We start from the raw sequence: 6,146 nt of genomic DNA, 5'->3' as shown, positions 1-6,146 counted from the left end.
GGCCCAGCTTGTGGTGGGCAGTCCCTGCCATGTCATGTCTGGAGCCTGGCCGGGTGTCTGTCTCAGGGCCCAGTAGGCATGTGTCTTAGTCAGCTCAAGGCGGGTAATAAAACACCACCGACTGGACAGCTTAAACGACAGACATTTATTTCTCACAGGCCTGGAGGCTGGACATCCAAGATCAAGGCACCAGCAGATTTGGTTCCTGGTGAGGAATTTGGGGCTTGCAGACGGCCACCTTCTCGCTGTGTCCTCACGTAGCCTTTCCTCTGTGCGTGCACATGGGGGCCAGGAGACAGAGCGTAAGCTCTCTTGTGTTTCCTCTTATCAGGACACCAATCCTATCGGATCAGCCCCCCTTCCCCATGACCTTTAACGGTAATCACTTCCTTATTCCAAATACAGCCACACGGGGCCTTAGGGCTCAACATATGGATCTGGGAAGGACACAAACATTCAGGCCACAACAGGGTGAAACTTTCCCTCCGATGGTGTGGCCTCCACGCAGAGCCCGGGGCCTGGGCCATGACTCTCCCTCCCTCTGGGCTTGCCCCCAACCCCACAAGCCTTGCCCATCACAGATGCGGGCAATGCCAGCCTGCCTGCTGGGGACCCTCTCCCGCTCCGGGTCGCCCTCCACGCTGGCGGCCTTCTGCGTCACCGGGGAAATGGCCGGAGCACATCCCTAGGCGTGGGCTGTGCTGCCTCCAGGACCCGAGAGGCTTGTGAGGCGCGGCGCTTCCCTGTTACCGGCGGGAGGCGCAAGATGCAACCACCTGGCCTTCGCTTGGAGGGCACGCCCGGGGACGCCCCCCTCCCCTGGACCTCTAGAATGTTCACGGTGCGGCAGGCCTTGCAGTCCTTCCGAGTCCTGGCTGTTCCATCTGCTGCCGCTGGAGGCCGCCCTCTGGAGAGCGTGTGTCACCCCGCGTCTTGTCCGGCCGGCACAGCAGCATCGCGCCCCTGATGAGCTGGGTGCCTGTGATGCCTGTGGCTCAGGGCAGGGAGTCAGACACAGCCCCAGACAGACCTGCAGCAGGTGCCGTGTGCATCCCACGTAGAGAAGGCGGCCTGTCTCTGAAGGGGATGGAGGCTGCACCACACCGCAGGGCCTCGTATCCCTGGGGCCACGTCACCATGCCCTGGAGGCTGTGGTCGGGCTCCACGACCTACTCGCTTTCAGCAGGGACTGGGCTGGAGAATGAAATGGAGGTACGCTGGGGACCAGCCCCCCGCATCCTTCGGCTCCTCCAGGAGGGCACCCGTCTCCCCCGCCCCCTCCCCTGGAGGTGATGCTGTTTTTGCTTTACTCTCTGGGCCATGGAGGGGAGACGTTTCATATCCTTAACCTTCCCACCATGGTCACAACAATGGCTCTTACCCCACAGACCACGGATCCGACGTGGGGTTTGTGAATGCCACATCCGCAGACTGCGGAGGGTACCAGCAAGGGGTCTGTGACCCAGCGGACCCACTCTAAGCTGGACCGTGGACAGAACTCTGCTAACTGCCTCTCTGACGGGGTTCTCTGGGCATCGGTGTCAACCCTGGCCCTGTGTCCTGATGTCTGTACCATGTCTGCCATTCCCTTTCCCAGTGCAGCTACCCCAGGTGCCTCTGGGGAAGGCCTCTTACATTTGTCAGAGTAAATTAAGGACAGATGACTAAGAGGCGGAGGGTGGCTGCCCCGATAGAAATGCCACGGTCCCTGGCGTGGGTTTTGGCCGCGCCAGTTTTCAGACCTGGAACCCGTGGACTGAAGAGGTGGCCCGGCGGCCAGGAGAGTTGTCTCGATGTTTGCATTGACGCATTTCCTTTTAACAAAGAAAAAAATGAACGTGTTTTCAGTCGTGGTGCTTTTTGGATCTGAAGTCTGCATCTCAGAATTCAGCGGGAGGTGTTCTGCACAGGCTGGTGTGGCCGCTCAGGGCAGCGACCAGACAGCGGGACCCCCCAGGGGGGTGCCAAGCTCCTGGGGGCTGAGTCTGGACAGCGGATGCGCTGCTGCCGCCCCCTGGAAGTGTTGGGGTCTTTGTTGGTCGACGTGGGGTGGGGAGGATGTTCCAGAAACTAAGGGAGGAACTCGGCTCTTCTTAGGCTCCAGCCACCGTGTCCAGCCCTCAGGCCAGGGGGATTCTCCCCATCTCTCCGACATCGATGGACAAAGCCAAGCCGTGCACACACCTGAGCCCATCCATCTTCGGGTGCCAGATACGTCCTGGCTCGTGGCGGCCGAGGCAGGCCCAGGCAGGGGTGCAGAGCTCCAGCACCACACCTACCGACGGCAGGGGTCGGCGCCCTACGGACCCTCTGGCCCAGGGTCCCAGCCACTATCAGTGTGGTGTTTCTTGGAGAGTCCAGCTCCAGTCCAAGGACAGTCCAGTCCTTTCTCCCAGGACAGCATCCAGCAATTCCCCAGGGCCTGAGGGCCTGCTGCCCCCCATACCACCTCCAGGGGGCAGACATACCCCTGAGTATTTAAGAGGCCAGCCTGCTCTGAGTCTCCTTCCCTAAATCCAAACTTCCTGAACACCAAGAGGAGTTTCTTCGCAAAAGACTTTTTCTAGAGTTTTTCGGGAGAGGGGCATAACTGTGGGGGTGGGGTGGTGGCAGGAACAGCAAAGGCCTGGAAACAGTCCCCTGGCACCCCCGCAGGGGGCTGGCTCCCCCTCCACGACGGGAACGGGGCGCCACCTGCCGGTGTGGCCCCATGGCCAGCTAAGTCGGCAGCTGGGAAGACTGGATGTTTACCGGGCAGCCCCCAGGGCCCCTGAGCACCCACCCTGCCCCCCTCCCCCGCAGGCCTGTGGTTGGAGCTGCATGGGGGGACAGGGGGCGGGGGGGACAGCACGCCCTTCCCCACACTCACCAGCACCCTAGGTTGGAAAGCCAGTGTAAGGGCCACGGGAAAGCGCCACCTTCCATCGCTCGGCCGAGGCCGCCACGCCGACCCCGAGGACGCGAGGGGCTTTCTGGTTTGTGAGTTCCGTGTAACTAGACTGCGCGGCGCTCTGTGCCTGCACACACGTCACCCCCCAACACACACACACACACACCGCCCGCCCGGTATCCACGCCTGGAGGGCTGCTCTGGAGGCGTGAGCTGTCCCAGTGACCCACGCCTCACGTCCTGGGTCAGAAGGGATGGCACTCGTCCACCTCCAGGCCCCCTGCTTCCAGCCCCCCAGAGCCCCGGTGCGGGGTGCGGGTTCTGGGGAGGAGGGCGAGAGCGGGGCTCTGGGCAGCTCCTCGTGCGGTAGGGAGGGTAACCCATGTGTGTACCTCCGCCCGGGTGGGGCGACGGTGCAGGTGAGGCCCCTGGCGCCTGGCACGGGTCCTGCAGGCTCCCAGCAGCCTGGAGGAGGAGCCCGCACTGTCAGAGAGACGCCCGGGGTTTCTTTGGCAACGTCGGGGCGGGCCTCTCCCCGCCTGACCTCCCCGGACCTGGAGGCCTGGGCGCCCGGATCCCTGCGCTCTGCTTGCCGCTGGCCTTTGAGCCATGGCTGCTGCCCTGCACCCTCCCACGGACGGGGAGGCCTGGAGCCTTCCAGCAGGTGAGTCCTCTGGGGCCTCTGCCTGAGCCCTGCCTGGCCTCCCCAGGCACTTCCTGCCGTGGGCTTGGGAGCGCAGACCAGTCACCCCTCCTCCGCCCTGCCCCCCTTGGGAGGGGTCTTCCTGTTTGAGGGCTCCCTCTGAGGACTTGGGACCTCCTGGGGGCAAAGCCATGCTGGGTGTGTCATGTCCCCAGGCTCCTTTCCCAGGGCTGCCACCTGCTCCTAATTTGGGGGGCCAGGGCCAAGGGCAGGTCTCTGCTCTGCGTTGTGTGACAGTGGGCAAGGTGACAGGGCCAGGTTACCTGGGGGACATACTGCGCCCGTGTGTGTGTGTTATGTTGTTTGTGTGTTCTGGGTGTGTGGTGTATCTATGTGTGTGTGTGCAAGACAGGTATCAAAGGGGAAGCGTGTACCTCTGAGCAGCAGGGCGCAAGTGCCCAGGTGCCCTTGCCATCTGTACATCACTTCCTCGACGTGCCTGGAGCCTGGGTCAGCCTTGGGACGGCTTCCTCTGGCCTCTCAGCCCCTGTGCCCCTCGGGCCCCGGCTGACTTGTGTCTTCTGGGCGAGGTCTGCTCCGCTGGAGACTCTCGGCACAGCTGGGGCTGGCGTGGGTGTGTCCCCTGTGGGGCTGCTGCTTCCCCAGGGCTGCGTCTGGCAGGTGGCTGTCAGGTGCCATGCCAACGTCCAGGCCTGTGCCAGCTGTTGTCGCTGCCGCCTCCTGTGTGCTTTCTGACCCTGGGGCCCCGGAGGCTGTGGACAGGGTGGTCCAACTGTCCCCAGCGTGCTCAAGCCTGTCAGGGCTGGCTGTCCTAGGAACACAGTGGGGAGAGTAAACAGTGTGGCTGATTACAGTAGAGCGAGGGCTGCGTCCAGAGGCGGGAGTCCCTCCCCACCTGCTGCCCCACCTGACCCACCAGCCAGCCCGGCCACTTCTCACGGTGCAGCTGGCTGCGGGTGCGGTGGATGGCATGCCAGGCCCCAGGCCAGGGGGAGCCCCTGGTGGCAGCGAGGGACAGAAACGGCTGCCCTGGTGGGTCACCACTCTCTGGCCTCACGGCGCAGGTGTGTCATGGGGGCCTGGGCTGGGCAGGGTGGGAACAGAGGTGCCCGGCTCTCATTTCTCAGTCTGTGCCCAATGCAGGGGGCACTGAGTACCAGGTGTCTCCTGACCCTCTCGAGAATCCTGACAAGTGGGGGCTACTGTTGCGCCCACTTTCCTGATGAGCAAACTGACCTGCCTGAGGTCACCGGCAGGCACCTGGCATGTCTGGAGTCAGGGCTCTACCTCTGCGTCCACCACGTGCCGGGCAGGGGGGCACAGGCCGCTCTGTTTGCTCTTCATACAGCCCCTCCCAGCTGAGAAGCCCGTCCCTTGTGACCCCTCTCAGACCTGGCCAGGCTTGGCGTGGCCCCGGGGACCCACGGGTGCTGTCTCTCTAGGCCCTGAAGACCCCCGAACCCCCGCTTCTGACCCTGCCGGGCCCAGGATACTAGACTGGGGCTGAACCCGAGGAGGGGAGCTGGACTCCTCCCACAGGACTGTGGGCGGGACAGCTGAGATGGGATCCCCACGCCACGCCCCACCCCGACCGTGCTGGGGGCTCCCGAAGCCAAAGGCATCTATCTGCACACAGGCCACTCCCACCCCCCAGCGGTCCCCACCCCGTGGGGGAAAGAGGGACGGGGCCCCACTCACGGGGGGTGAGGGGACTTTCCCAGAGTGGCATCAGGCCGGTACAAGCCGGGGGGGGGGGTGGTCAGGACAGGTAGCTGCGCGTGCCACACCCGCCGGAGGGGCCTCGGCCTCAGGGGCCTGCAGCTCTGGGCTCAGCTGCAGCGCTGCCAGGTGGGCGAGCCTGCATGGGGGCTGCGCACTGCCGCTCGCGGCCACCCAGCTGCAGCCCAGAGCCAAGCCCAGTGGCCGCCGCAGCCGGGCAGGGCGGCAGGAGCTGGGGCCCTGGGCAGGGAGGCCGTCGGGTTTGTTTTCAAGTTCACCACGCACTTGTTTTCATGATTTTGCTTTCATCGCCAGTAGAGGGTTTAAACTGACGGCGCGTCATGTCTATGACGCGGCTTCTTCCTGGAGGAGGAGGTCTCCTTGACCCCCGGGGGCAGCTTAGTCCCTGCTAAAGGGAACAGAGGGCCACCAGTTCCTCCCGTCAGGAGAAACTTCCTGCGTCTAAGCTGCTGCTTCTGCTCGCTCGGAACGAGGGCTGGAGAGTCCAGCGGACCCTGGGAGGACACCCCCCCAGAACCCCAACTGCTGGGGGAGCTTGAGGGTGTGGCGGGGAGGAAGGCCTGCAGTAAAGGGGCCAGGCCTCTGCCTGCGAGCACGACCCTGCGGCCGCAGCGCAGCAGCGCGGTGGGCGTGGGCTTTCACTCTCGCCACGGGGCACAGGGATTCTGCCCAGGGGTCGGGGGCGCTTTGTGAACGCAGGAGGCGGAGCTGTCTTTGAGCGGCCCCTCCCCTATCCAGGCTCTGGGGGCCGTGTGGGGGACACCCTGGTCATCGCTGATGATATCGCCCCACCCCCGAGGGGAGCGGAAGCCTTCCGCAGGCCCGCGTGCGTGCGTGCGTGGTGCGTGGTGCG

Source organism: Tursiops truncatus, chromosome 6 (genome assembly GCF_011762595.2).
Source record: "Tursiops truncatus isolate mTurTru1 chromosome 6, mTurTru1.mat.Y, whole genome shotgun sequence".
NCBI lineage: Eukaryota > Metazoa > Chordata > Mammalia > Artiodactyla > Delphinidae > Tursiops > Tursiops truncatus.
This window is presented reverse-complemented; position numbering follows the sequence as displayed.